Here is a 12,325-nt window from a genome sequence, read left to right on the forward strand (position 1 = left end):
AGGTGGCTCCGGCAAGCAGTACCTTGGTCGAGTCCATGATATTGCCCATTTAAAAATAACATAAACCCTATATAAAAGAAAAATAAATGTGAATACCCAATGGCAATGTGTTGCAGGGCGCTAACCCACACCTGGTAACGTTCAGCCTTCCGGGTGGTTTCCCATATCGGGACCATGGTAGGTTCAGCCGTTATCCTTTGGATTATAACTCTTCAGTTTTCATATCAGTACAAGCACAAGTGTCACTAGTCATAATGATGTTGTAGGATCCAGTCCATTTGGGTGCAAACTCATTTGTTCAGGGGCCGCTCTCACTAATACTCTGTCCCACAGCAGGTACAGCTACCTGCATTCCATCATTTTTGTCACAGAAAGTGTGGAATGGTTTGGTGATGTCAGGCAATCCCAAAGCTGGTGCTGTCACAAAGCCTGCTTCAAACCTGAAAAAGCCTGTACTTCTGCATCTGCCCCCTTTATCTTCTCCTTCCCCCCTTTATCAAATCCTGTAAGGGCTTTATTACTTGGGTATAATCTTCCAAAAACTTCCTACAATAGCTAAAAAGTCTTCAATATTTGTTTTACCTTTTTTCTGGTGAAAAGCCTTTGTACATTTTTTTTCCCAAATACTATAACCTAAGAACATCTTTGAAACAGAGATAAAATCTTTCAATTTGATCCCAGGCCATAACTTCTTTTAATTGTTGGTCCTTGTCCTAAATAACATCATTTTATTAACGCAACTTGCTTACAGCACATTTTCTTATGTCAGAATCATCCCAAACTCAGAAAACAGTGTTGTGGGCTTTCAACTGCCTGTTAGTGTCTGTCTTATCTCCTCTTTCTTTTAAGGAAACTTTATTCTTTCATCTATAGCTATCACGTAAACTACATTCTACTTCCTAGAATCGCTATAAATGCCTCTTGTATCTCACTTTTGATTCTGTCCTCCTCTGTTTACTATTAGCTCCGCTATAACATATCTTTTATCACCCTGTTCATTCTCTTTTCTCATTTATTCCACTGAATTATTCCCTCATTTATAATTATATTAATTTGTCAGTTTGGTGTTATAGGTGGGCTCTCCCTTTTAGGCCATCTGGCATCTAATACAGTTTTCAACCTTCCTATATTCAAAATTTTCAACAGGGTATGCTCTGTGTTCAGAACTACTACTCCAATTTTGTGGTTGATTCACTAACTTTGTATATCCATGTAACACATTTTAATTAGAATGCATCATGGCAGTACAGTAATTCCCATCATTAAATACTCACTCCCAATCTACCTTTCGTTAAATGATCATTCCTTAAAATTAAGTGGGTAAACCCTTGAAGCGATTTATCCCAAGGATAGTAAAACATAATTTGTTTTGTTAAATAAATTCCTGTTGATTTGTGTCACCGCCTCTTGATTTATGTAAGCCTCTACCTTATGTAACTCCCTTTTCAGTTAGATTTTTGATTTTATGTCTTAAAATTACTGCAAGTCTTATAACACAAAGATCCATCGTCTCTGCTTGTTTCAGCAGGGGTGGAATAAATTCACTCAGATTGGCACCATCACTTCAAACATTCTGGAATAATTCTTTCCATTTGTCTTTTCATTGTTAGTTCTATCAAGAATAAATTTTCAAATTTAACAAAAAGCCTGATCCAGATTAATCCAAAATTAAATTTATTTTTATCACTTTTAAATATTCCTACTAAATTAAGACTTTTACACTTTCTTACAATCTCTCTAGTTTAATCTCAAAAGTTGCATGATTAATTATTTCTACAGCTCTGCCTTTGTAACCAACACAGGCAAATACAAAATCAAATCTACTGTTTGCTGAAATGGTTAACATTCCTTACAACTTTTTGGATGTAATATAATGCCCCCTTTCCCACATGGCAGAGCTCAAATCTCTGTCCGATTCCTATTCTTTGGAAATGACTATGGCCATCAAGACTAAGGAACCCTGACCCTACCTCAATTGTACGATTGTAAAATTTCAACTGGGCGAAAGTAATTTATTAAACTTGCACACAGAGAAACAATTCACTTTGATCTGCTATACCATATTCCACCGCATGAGGCTCTAGATTGCACAATTACATTCTCTCTCTCTCTTTGCCGTACACAGAGCGCCCAATTTTACCATTTTCATTCTAAGTTCCAAGTTTCATTCTGGGTGTAATACAGATCTGAGTCAGAAATCCACTTTCAGATGCTCCCATATGCTCTCAGCCACCTTCAGTCCAATTTGCACTGTGGGCAGGGCTTAGCGCTGCCGGAACGATCAGAGCTCTGAACTGCGCATGTGCAGTTAGAAAAAAATTTGAAAAAGTGCGCCCATGTCAGATCGCTCCCGAGCCGCAGAAAGTGGCCTGGGAGCAAAAAGCGGGAGGAAGTGTCTATCTTGGAGGGTGGGTGGGGGGGGGGGGGGGGTGGGGGGGAGGGGGGGAGGTGAGTAAAATGTATTTCGGTTGGGGGAGAGATGGATCTAAGTTGGGGGAGGCAGATGGATCTCTGGTGGGGGGGTAGATCGGTCTGGGTAGTGGGGGGTGGATAAGGGGGGCAGTGATGTGTGTTGGTAGTGGGGGGAGGATAAAGGGGACACACACACATCACTGCTCCCCCTTATCCACTCCCCCACTACCCAGACAGATTGCCACCCCAACCCCCAACCGATCGCCCGCAGAGTGGCAGCGGACCCCCCGCCTCCCCCCACCAGAGATCCATCTGCCCCCACCCCCCATCAGAGATCCATCTAACCCGCCTCCCTCCTCCCCCGCCCCCCGCCCCCCCCCCCACCCCCCACCCCCCACCAGAGATCCATCTGACCTCACTCTCCTCCTCCCCCACCAACCAGAGAATGCTCTGACCAACCTCCACCCTCACCCCCACCACTGATCTGAGTCAGAGAACAGTTGGAAACAATGAAGGCCCTCTTCAGAGGCAGGAACACCCAAATCAGACTTTTATTTAGCATGTCCATAACAATGCAGTCCCAGATGGGCGAACACAGCGGTAAAGGGGGAAGTGCTGATAGAGTAGGGTGGGTGTTTCATTAATTCAGTTTAAATGCATTTAAATTGTCATTGTGCCCGATTTGGGTGTGAAATGGATCCATGCCATTCGTGGGTCTCAGTAAAGTTGCAATCTGCTCGGATTCGGGTGCAGATTGTGATAAAGGCCTCACACCCAATTTTACCACGATTTCACACCCAAAAACGGGCACAAATTATTGGTAAAATCGGGCCCAGAGAGTCAGTGCCTGCTTGTTTCTTTTAACCCTTTACTCCTTTCTTTGGTTGGTCTGATGCGTCATAGACCAATTTAACCTGATTTGAGTCCCTTCTGTCTTTGCAGCGGCAATGGCTCTGATAAATGTTATAATCATTGGTGCAACGACAGCTACCTTAGATTTCTGGTGGTTATCTACAGCCATTGCTCAACTTTCCAAATCATCATGATTGTTAAAAGGTCTTTAGTATTGCCTGGTGCGCAGGACTCAGTACATCATGATATAATTGGAGGAAGACTAGCGTCTGCTGATTGGCATTAGAACATAGAACATAGAAAGACTACAGCACAAACAGGCCCTTCGGCCCACAAGTTGTGCCGATCGTATCCCTACCTACTAGGCTTACCTATAGCCCTCAATCCGATTAAGTCCCATGTACTCATCCAGAGGTCTCTTAAAAGACCCTATCGAATTTGCCTCCACCACCACCGACGGCAGCCGATTCCACTCACCCACCACCCTCTGGGTGAAAAACTTATCCCTGACATCTCCTCTATACCTACTCCCCAGCAGCTTAAACCTGGGTCTTCCTGTGGCAGCCTTTTCAGCCCTGAGGAAAAGCCTCTGAGAGTCCACCTGAACAATACCCCTCATCATCTAATACACCTCTATCAGGTCCCCTCTCACCCTTTGTCTTTCCAGGGAGAAAAGACCGAGCTCCCTCAACCTATCTTCATAAGGCATGCCACCCAATCCAGGCAACATTCTTGTAAATCTTCTCTGCACCCTTTCAAAAGCTTCCACATCCCTCCTGTAATGAGACGACCAGAACTGAGCACAGTACTCCAAGTGGGGTCTGACTAGGGTCTTATAAAGCTGCAGCATTATCTCGTGACTCCTAAACTCAGTTCCCCGATTGATGAAGGCATGCCACTATGTGCAAGGAAATCTTTAATCTTCCTGTTCACATATTCTTGTACTTCTTCTCCTTTGTTTTGGGTGGCCCCTACGATAGCATTCCAATTTACAGCAACCTGACCTAGGGTATCAGTTACGTTGGCCTTAAAAACCAGGAAGTCTTGCGCCTTTTGTTGGGTGTTTGCGGTCAGATCCGCACACCAAGTTCCATCCTGGTGGGCAGCCTGCAATTGCAGCCAGTAGTTTTCAGGCATTTTTGTTCTAACTACTTCCACAATCGGGATGTTGCGGGGCTAATGGGAGACCTGCATTTCTTTAAACTTCTACCAGAAAACTGCGAGGCTTTAGTACGGGCAATTTATCTAGCAATGCCATAGTCTCCCCAGGGGATAGGGAGACGTATGTCATCCGCGACTCTGGTGGCCATGCGGTAGCCCCCAGGGTATTCCCCGTATTCCCTGTTGAGTGGGAATCGCTGGGATATATTCAATCTTTACAGGGGCTGCTGTAATCTGAGTCTCTGGGGCACAAGGTAGCAGGGCATCCCCTTCTCTCCCTAAGCCTTTATTGAGCACCCTTACCTCCTTGTTGTAGGACGGAGCACTCTGGATTTGTTCTGTGAGAGCTGACAACACTGTCTGTCCTGTCATAACTGACAACTGCTGTTTTTTACTGTTAACATATGCATTTACTTATTCTGTCAGAATTACATGGGCACAGAGTATTAAAACTAATGCCTTTTAATCCATTTCTGCCTACCACCACTCCCTCTGGTTTTCTGGGGGGTCATGGGGCTTCCAACCTGATTTGATCATTTTGTCAATAACTTATTTTTCTCCGTGAGTCACAGAGCCTTCTGGCCCTCATTTGAGCTTGCTTTCGTTACTTGTCATGATTGGGTGGGAATAGAACCATTAGAAAACTTCTCTCAGAGATCCACACTTCCGTCCATGCTACTTTTAGTATACACATCTCTTGGCTAATTGTCTGTCACAAGTCAGTTACTTATTCCAATACAATAAACAATATCCGACAATGCCTATGTCTCTTAACGACCTACCCACCACTGTTTTCTCTGCTAGCCACACCCTGTTCCCAAGTTCGTAAACTCGTCAGTCGCCAAACACCACACGTGTTCTGGAATAAGTCTGTGCTTATAATGAGTAAATATACTCACCCGATTCTCTGACGGTATCAGTCGACTGAGGAATCTGAGTCACGGCACCAAACTGTTAGTGGGAGAGAATAGCAAAGAAATCAATCAACGTTCAGGGTTGGTCCTCGCATCAAACGGTTTATTTTCGCTGGCTGGGAGATGGCTTCTGTTAAAGCCAGTGCCTCTCTCCAACGAACAAAGGAAAAACGTCCATTCTTATACATTTTTCAAACATCTACACAGCCCATCACTGTTTGACCTTGTCCAATAATATTGATTACAGATATAGTAGTCACATATCCAATAAAAAGGCATTACATAAGTTGGGCTTGTGCATGATCACCTCTCATGGTCACGACACATGGTACCTTGTCAATATTATTTTTTGTTCTCCCATCTGGAATTCTTAAGTGTACAATACTCCTTGTCCAGTGGGCCTCCTTATCAGCTCCCTTGACTGTCCTCTCTAATCCTCCGTGTCTGGTCTGGTTTTCATCCGAGACCTCAGATAATAGACGTGTACCAGTCACCAGTATATGTGGTCTATTGTGCATAAGCTTGTGCTCAAGCCAGCTAGTGGTGTTCAGGAATGTGGCTAAAAGCTAGCATCCATCTTGCGTCGTTTTACTATCCTGAGCTCCTGTTAACATGGTGGAGTTTTCATGAATGCCCTTTGTGATCGTATGACAGTAAATTCATATATATTTATTATATACTATTTATCCCCACTAATATAAATTGCTATACAGGCACCTTTTGAATATAAATTCCCTCTTACCTATTCTTTAAATCTCCCTTCAACAGTTGTATATCAACAGTAAATCTCCCTTCAACAGTTGTATATGAGGAAGGTATTTACTCGTATTGATAATGTACCTTAGTCCTGGATTTAGTGTTTGAGTGACTGTATTAATCGTTTTGTCAATGTATTTGTAGATGGATGGTACAGAGCCAACTTGAAGTATTGAATACCATTTCCTTTCAAGTAGTCTCCTTGGAAGTGAATCATGTTCCATTGTCACTTACGATTTGCTCTGGTCTACCAAATCTAGCAAAAAATTCATCAAGCTTCTCAGTTTGTTTGGCTGTCATGAATTTTATGATCATTACTTCTGGCTGACTCTTGGGGTACCATAACCTAAAAAAAAGCCAAAGAAAGCCAAAGCTTCCATCACTGTATCTAACAGCACACATTATGCTTCCAATTTGAGGGTCAACCTTTAAATGTCAAAATATGAATATTTATATTTGTATAAGGCTGTTAAATTGTTCAAGTCAAGTGTGTTCAAGCACACTTTTTAAACAAAATGCATCCAGTGACAGCTTCCTTCTTCCTGAAATCCAGAATATATTGTATTCGTGCCCAGTCACTTGCTGCCCATTCTTTCATTGAATTGTGTACAACAAGACGTTAGTACAATCATAGGAAGGGCTAAACAATACAGAAAATGTGGTTAGAATTAGGCTGATTTCCCAGAACTTCTGTGATTTTTCTGCCATAAGTACAGTGAATAATCGAGAAATCTTGTGTAGTATTTCACTTGTTTGCCCTTCAGAGAAATTAATTAGATGATATGCTGTTGCGTGAAACTGAGTAGGCACTTGATTTTCTTTCCTGGTTAATGATAATTATGCAAATTTGGAGTTCCAGAAATTCTAAAACATTTCCTTAGTACATAAGAACATAAGAAATAGGAGCAGGAGTAGGCCATCTAGCCCTTCGAGCCTGCCCCACCATTCAATAAGATCATGGCTGATCTGTCGTGTCTCAGTTCCACTTTCCCGCCCTCTCCCCATAACCCTTAATCCCCTCGCTTATCAAAAACCCATCAACCCGCGTCTTAAAAATATTTAGCGAGGCAGCCTCCACCACTTCAACGGGCAGAGAATTCCAGAGATTCACCACCCTTTGAGTGAAGAAGTTCCTCCTCAACTCCATTCTAAACCGCCCCCCCTTTATCTTGAGGCTGTGCCCCCCTAGTCCTACTGTCCTTTCTGAGCGGGAAGAGTCTCTCCACCTCTATCCTATCCATCCCATTCATCATCTCATATGTCTCAATGAGATCTCCCCTCATTCTTCTAAACTTTAACGAGTACAAGCCTAGTTTATTCAGCCTCTCCTCATAGCTCAACCCCCTCAACTCCGGTATCAGCCTAGTAAACCTCCTCTGCACTCCCTCCAAGGCCAAAATATCCTTGCGTAAGTGCAGCGACCAAAACTGCACACAGTACTCCAGCTGCGGCCTCACCAGTGCCCTATACAGCTGCAGCAAGACCTCCCTACTTTTATATTCAATCCCCCTCGCTATGAAGGCCAGCATCCCATTAGCCTTCCTGACCACCTGCTGCACCTGCAGGCTGGGTTTTTGCGACTCATGCACAAGGACCCCCAGGTCCCTCTGCACCGTCGCCTGCTGCAGTTTTTCGTCATGTAAGTAATAGTCCTTCCTACCATTATTCCTACCAAAGTGGACCACCTCGCACTTGCCAATCATTAGAGTAATATGCCATATATTGTCATACTGTCTGACTGGGTACATTGGCAGCTCATCTGTAATTTTTAGTTTCAATATAGTGAAAAGCAGTTCAAACCAGCTGACTGAGGATTGTCTACTTACTTCGTCTTAACATGTGTGGATAGAGGGGCACTACTGTAGCACTGTGGGGTGGCACGATGGTTAGCACTGCTGCCTTACAGCGCCAGGTACTCAGGTTCAATTCTGGGCTTGAGTCACTGTGTGGAGTTTGCGCCTTCTCCCCATGTTTGCGTGAATTTCTTCCGGGTGCTCCAGTTTCGTCTGCAGTCCAAAAATGCGCAGGTTAAGCCGATTATATATGCTCAATTGATCCTAGTGTCAGGGGATTAACAGGGTAAATATGTGAGGATACGGGAATAGGGCTTGGGAGGGATTGTGATTGGTGCAGACTCAAAGGGCTGAATGGCCTTGTTCTACACTGTAGGGATTCTATGATTCAATGATTCTAGAATGTCTTCCCACTTAAATCAAGGTCTGACCCAACTCTAAGAAATGGTAAGAAGTTGGATTAACTGAACCTTCAATTCCTCTTCAAAAATGATGAAATCATCAATTTGCAGTCTATTTAACATACTAGCAGTAATAATTCGTGAACCGCACTTTCTGCCTATGAAACTCAGAGGATTGTCTTGAATTCCTAACCTCGTATGAAGAATTATATGAAATTAATTACCATTTGGACACTGTATGGTGCTTAAATGAATAAATCATCTTGTTGTTTAATGGTAAAAGTGTTGAGGTGTAGACTTCCTAACGTTTGTCTTTAATATCATTGAAAAACAGGTGGTTGGATAAAAGTGAGAAAGGAGTATTATTTGTCTCCAATTAGAGTGAGATTCAGTGCCGCAGCCTCATGAATAGTGCAATCGATTTGCCGCCATCTAGGACAAAACATGTCCTTTCTGGTCAATTCACATTGTAAGTAATAAATGCAATTATGATAAATGATGTTGAGAAAATTAGTGTGAATACTGATAACAAGAAAGAGAAATATCCTTGAGCAGACCACTTCACCAATTTTTTACTTCTGTTGAAGAATCGTTTAAATCCAAAGGATTAGCTCTGTTTCCCCCTCCACAGAAGCTGCCAGACCTGCTGAGTTTATCCAGTATTTCCTATTTTTATCACTAATTTATATGGTTTGCCGAAGAAAAATTAGGACATGGAGGCATTTACTTCTGCAATGAGCTAAACACTGGAGCATTGAGGAAAGTTCTAAATGTCACACACCATTTGCAGTTTTACTGTGGTTAGTATTAAATAGAAGCAGTCCCAATTGACTTTGAGGTGGTCTTGCATCGCTTATTTAAATTTGCTCTGGGGGACTTCAGGCTCAGACTACACCAGAGATTCTGTCTTAAAGCTAATGAATCAATGTGTGCTTTCTGGTATCGTTTGGTATTAAGAGTTAAAGGGCACAAATTTAGTTTGTGTAGTCCCTGTTTGGAGGTCTTCCACTGCTTTTTATATGAGCCCCATTCTGCAGTCCATTTTCTGTATGGCATTCTTTGAGGATGAGAATGCAGGCAGGTGTATCCCCTTCATGTGCCGAAAGACATTGATTTGGGACTACATTAATGTCGCATAGGCCAACCAGGATTCCAAATTTGACCAATCCATGTGCATGCAGCTTGTAAGAAAATTGAGCTGCTACTAAAATGGTGATGTAAAAATAACATTGAAAGTGACCATTTCATCAGAGATATCAGTGTAGGAACTCCTGACTTCAGGGAATTCAGAATCCTCCTTTAATTCCATGCACAAAACGCAAAGTACTTGCTCTGTTCTCAAAGGACCCTATTTTCACAGAGATCTGGTTCCCCTCCTCCCCCCACCACCACAATTTGCATTACAGGTGAGGAAGGAGCAGCCAGGGAGGAGAGGGAAAGTGTAGGTATGGGAGTGCTTTGGCTGTGGGTTTCACTGGTGAATTTTGTATCATTCTTTGCTGCCCACTTGCATCATTTTAAACAGACTTCAGACTCAATGCAGCGACAGCTCAATATTGAATTTCATCAATTCATCCTTCTGGTTTTAATCTACCATTTCCCCCATTTGCTAGTAATTGAGCTAATTATGCATTTTGATGCCTGGCTTGAACATTAGGCAATACTGCATAAAGTTGGATTAATGTTAACTGAAAATATAATTTAGATTGTGCAATCTTCCTGTAGCCAGAATCCCTGGAATATGGCAATGATGACAAAGGCAATAAAAGATGCAAAAACTGCCAGGATGGAAGAATCCAAATTCCTAAATGAGATAGCATTTTTTAATACTTGCATACTCAAACATGTGGAAATTGTGGAAAAGGTTGGCATTCCTTTAGAAGGTACGTCATGCAATTTTTTTTGAATAACTCCTGATCTTTATTAATAGCATATAATAACTTTTAATGTGAATTCAATTTTCAAGAGTTCACAAACAGATAGATATTTTGTGATGTTATTGTTCATTTTGATTGCATGGTAAGTCTGCGTTGATCTGCTTTCTTTTTACTCTGAGAATGAAAGGTATTTGAAGATTGTGACAATGGGACAATCATCTGATTTTGTCCTTTTGATGGACAGTCTCAGTCATTGCGGTTACATAGCAGAAATTCAGACACGTGCTCTGACTAATTTTGCAACTCCTCTCTCTCTGATGGTGCACAGATCAGACTTTTGTCTGTTTCTAATTATTCCTCGAACAGATCACTAGTTTGTTGCCAGGAATGCACAAACTACACACAAACTGAACCCAGCTTTCTTGAAAGTCAACCCACAGAAAACAGTTGGCCCAGATGAGGTATCCAGATGTGCACTCAGATCAGCTGGCGGAGTATTACAGACATCTTCAACCTCTCTTTACTACAATCTGAGGTCCCTATCTGCTTCAAGAAGACAACAATCATCCTGTACCTAAGAAAAACCAAGCAACGTGCCTTAATGACTATTGGCCAGTGGCTCTGACATCCATCATTATGACGTGCTTCGAAAAGTCAGTCATGGCACGAATCAATTCCAGCCTTCCGGACAACCTGGATCCACTGCAGTTTGCCTACCGCTGCAACAGGTCCACTGTGGATACCACTTCTCTGGCTCTGCACTCAACCCTGGAACACCTAGATAACAAGGACACCTATGTCAGATTCCTATTTATTGACTATAGCTCAGTCTTCAACACCATTATTCCCAGGAAACTGATCTCCAAACCCCATGGCCTGGGCCTTAGCACCTCCCTCTGTGACTGGAACCTGAACTTCCTAACTCACAGACCACAATCAGTAAGGATAGGCAACATCACCTCCTCCATGATCATCCTCTAAACTGGTGCCCCTCAAGGCTGTGTTCTCAGCCCCCTACTATACTCCTTATACACCTATGACTGTGGCCAAATTCCCCTTCAGTTTGATTTTCAGGTTTGCTGACAACACCACCGTTGTGGGTCGGATCCCAAACAATGACGAGACACAGTACAGGAATGAAATAGAGAATCTGGTGTGGCAACAATAATCTCTCCCTCAATGTCAACTAAATGAAGGAGATTGTCATCAATTTCAGGAATCATAAAAGAGAACATGCCCCTGTCTACATCAATGGGGGCGAAGTAAAAAGGATCGAGATCTTCAAGCTTTTAGGTGTCCAAAACACCAACAACCTGTTCTAGTCCCCCCATGCCAACATTATAATTAAGAAAGGCCCACCAACACCTCTACTTTTTCAGAAGACCGAGGAAATTTGGCATGTCAGCTATGACTCTCACCAACATTGTACCATAGAAAGCATTTCTGGTTGCATCACAGCTTGGTATGGCTCCTGCTCTGCCCAAGACCACAAGGAACTACAAAAGGTCATGAATGTAGCCCAATCCATCGCGCTAACCAGCCTCCCATCCATTGACTCTGTCTACACTTCCTGCTGCCTCAGCAAAGTAGCCAGCATAATTAAGGACTCCATGCACTCCGGACATTCTCTCTTCCACCTTCTTCCATCTGGAGAAAGATACTAAAGTCTGAGGTCATGTACCAATCAACTCCAGAACAACTTCTTCCCTGCGGATCCATAGAAAGCATTCTTTCTGGTTGTATCACAGCTTGGTATGGCTCCTGCTCTGCCCAAGACTGCAAGGAACTATAAAAGGTCGTGAATGTAGCCCAATCCATCACACGAACTAGCCTCCCATCCATTGACTCTGTCTACACTTCCCACTACCTCGGCAAATCAGCCAGCATAATTAAGGGCCCCACGCAACCCGGACATTCTTCTATCTTCTTCCTTCGGGAAAAAGATATAAAAGTCCGAGGTCATGTACCAACCATCTGAAGAGCAGTTTCTTCTCTGCTGCTGTCAGACTTTTGAATGGACTTACCTTGCATTAAGTTGGTCTTTCTCTACAGCCTAACTATAACTGTAACATTACATTCTGCACTCTCTTGTTTCCTTCTCTATGAACAGCATATTTTGTCTGTATAGCATGCAGGAAACAATACTTTCCACTTTATGT

The 12,325-nt window shown here is 42.8% G+C and overlaps 1 long non-coding RNA gene across 2 annotated transcripts in view; it reads left to right on the forward strand.

Annotated features, from left to right (window-relative positions):
- The window catches only part of LOC145344106 (uncharacterized), a 37,191-nt gene that overhangs the window by 12,170 nt on the left and 12,696 nt on the right, over window positions 1-12,325 (forward strand). For both annotated transcript variants that reach the window (XR_013886839.1, XR_013886840.1), the window contains exons 2-3: window positions 8,624-8,758; window positions 10,015-10,172. This is a non-coding gene — a long non-coding RNA (uncharacterized LOC145344106). The remainder of the gene's footprint in view (window positions 1-8,623; window positions 8,759-10,014; window positions 10,173-12,325) is intronic.

This window comes from Carcharhinus amblyrhynchos, chromosome 1 (assembly GCF_965287045.1).
Source record: "Carcharhinus amblyrhynchos chromosome 1, sCarAmb.v2.hapA, whole genome shotgun sequence".
NCBI lineage: Eukaryota > Metazoa > Chordata > Chondrichthyes > Carcharhiniformes > Carcharhinidae > Carcharhinus > Carcharhinus amblyrhynchos.